Raw genomic sequence first — 2,472 nt, 5'->3', positions numbered from 1 at the left:
GGTCTTTCTATGCCAGGCAATATCCACAAATTCTCTTAGCACGTCAATCCATCGTCTTCTTTCCCTTCCTTTGCTTCTTTTTGCAATCTCTAGGGACCCATTATGGTATTCTTAATGTCCATATCTACCATCTGCCATTCTCAATATATGTCCTGCCCATGTCCATTTCTTTTTCTACATCATATTAGATATACTCTTCTTTAGTTTGCTCGCGTATTCATGTTGCTCTTTTTCTGCCTCTTGGTGTTATTCCCATCATTATTCTTTCCATAAAGCCAGGCTGACATTTGCACGAATTTGTGGCACGCATTGTCACGACTCGAGTCGTGAAATGGCGTGAACTCGTCGTGAACTGGCGTGAAGTGTTCGTAAACCCGTCGTGACATCGTGGCATGTCGTGACGAGAATTATGAAATGTTCAAAATTTTGGTCACGACAAAATTTCGTGACCGAGTCGTGAACTATGCGCAAACTGTTCGTGAACTCGGTAAGACAATGCGGGAAGTGCGCAAATTATGCGCAAACTATGCGGGAACTCGTCGTGCCAGTTCGTGTCAATGTGGACAGGTCAGCTGTGATTCCGAGGTTTTTTTTTTTTTTAATTTTCCAGTACGTGCCATAAAATGTCACGACTTGCCACGATAAATTCTTGGCAAAAAGTCGTGCAAGTGTCAGGGTACCTTAAGTCTTCGAGCTGTGCGCTAACTAGTTTATGTTCTAGAATATCATGGAACCCTTATTTTGGATGAAGGCCATCTTGGAATTCCTCAATGCTCCTTAAGGCCGCATAGAATTTTGTTGGTTATTTTATCCTCAAAGTAATTTATTAGTAATCTAAAGAAAGAATGACGGGTTTATAAAAAATTAAAGCATTACAATTTCAAATGTTTTAATTAAGTACTTTTATACAACTAATTAGTAAATGAATTATATTGAAAACTAAATTTTAAAATATTTCATTCAAGTTCGGGTAGTTTTCAAACTACCGTAAGTAAATGAATAATATCGAAAGCATGTCATTTTCAAATTACTTTAGTTAAGCAAGTAGGTTCTTTGTATTGAAGTGATAAATAAAATATTATTAATCTTTTGGAAAAGATAGCTTATAAATATCAACAATATAACCTTTTCAAATATTTTATATTGGCAAGTAGGTACTTTTTGAATAATCACATCTCATAGAAATTCAACATCCCAGTGAAAAAATTTATCTGATTAAACACACTTAGCTGTTTTCATTCTAAAAAAATCAATTATTTGCTTCCTTAAGATGGTCAATAAGTCCCTAGTTTTTTGCCATCATAGCTGGAACACCACCAGTGCATAAATTATTATAATAAGGAAGTAAAATTCAGTCCTCCTTAGTGACATTTCTTTTGGAAGTTGTTAAAATGTCTGTTCCTCTTGTTCTTGCGTTAAGGTTACGTAAGGGAAGCTGTTTTTCATACAATCAAAACTCATCAGTGAAAGCAAAAATGAAATACGTTTATGCTCAAAATCTGGAACCTATTGACTCATCTAAAACTAACATAGATCACAGTGAGGAGATGGACAAAACAGGAACTCTCACGTCCATCATACGTTAAATCACTCACTGCAACTAGCAGTTTTTCCTTGTCAGCTACAACAGCTGTTGCAGCTGACAAGGAAAAACTGCTAATTGTATAAAGTTAGGATTCATTGAATTCAAGGGAAAATTGCTTCCATTCTCTGGGGGGTACATCAATGAACACAACTTTCCTATTGTCTGTGTGTACATATATGTATGGGTGTACATACAGTAGAATGATTTCAAACACAATATTCAGTGTCAAAGCAGAAATATACTACACATACTGTACATATATCAAAGGCCGTAGAAGGCCGCACTTGATGGTCTAGGCTCCAGAAGACCATATGCGCCCAAAAAACCGCAGGTACCCCATCCCTGGTCTGGCCTATTCTTTACAGATTCTCCTCTGTCCTCATACATCTGACAACATTGAGATTACCAAACAATTCTTCATCACCTAAGGGGTTAACTGCTGTACTGTAATTGTTCAGTGGCTACTTTCCTCTTGGTAAGGGTAGAAGAGACTCTTTAGCTATGGTCAGCAGCTCTGCTAGGAGAAGGACATTATAAAATCAAACCATTGTTCTCTAGTCTTGGGTAGTGCCATAGCCTTTGTATCATGGTCTTCCACTGTCTTGGGTTAGAGTTCTCTGGCTTGAGGGTGCACTCAGACACACTATTCTATCTTATTTCTCTTCCACTTGTTTTGTTAAAGTTTTTATAGTTCATCTTACTTTTCCCAGTTTCCTTTCCTCACTGGGCTATTTTTCCTGTTGGAGCCCCTGGCCTTATAGCATCATGCTTTTCCAACTAGGGTTGTAGCTTAACAACAACAACAACAATAATAATAATAATAATAATAATAATAACATAAGAATTTGATTAGTTGGCAACACTGCAGTATGATGTGATATTTGAGT

The 2,472-nt window shown here is 36.9% G+C and overlaps 1 protein-coding gene across 1 annotated transcript in view; it reads right to left on the bottom strand.

The window, feature by feature from the left end:
- Positions 1–2,472, bottom strand: part of LOC137625345 (uncharacterized) — a 544,968-nt gene that overhangs the window by 213,969 nt on the left and 328,527 nt on the right. The gene's annotated exons all lie outside the window — the stretch shown is intronic.

This window comes from Palaemon carinicauda, chromosome 32 (assembly GCF_036898095.1).
Source record: "Palaemon carinicauda isolate YSFRI2023 chromosome 32, ASM3689809v2, whole genome shotgun sequence".
In the NCBI taxonomy this organism is placed as follows: Eukaryota; Metazoa; Arthropoda; class Malacostraca; order Decapoda; family Palaemonidae; genus Palaemon; species Palaemon carinicauda.
The sequence above is the reverse complement of the archived record's forward strand: the minus strand, read 5'-3'. Positions and strand labels throughout refer to the sequence as shown.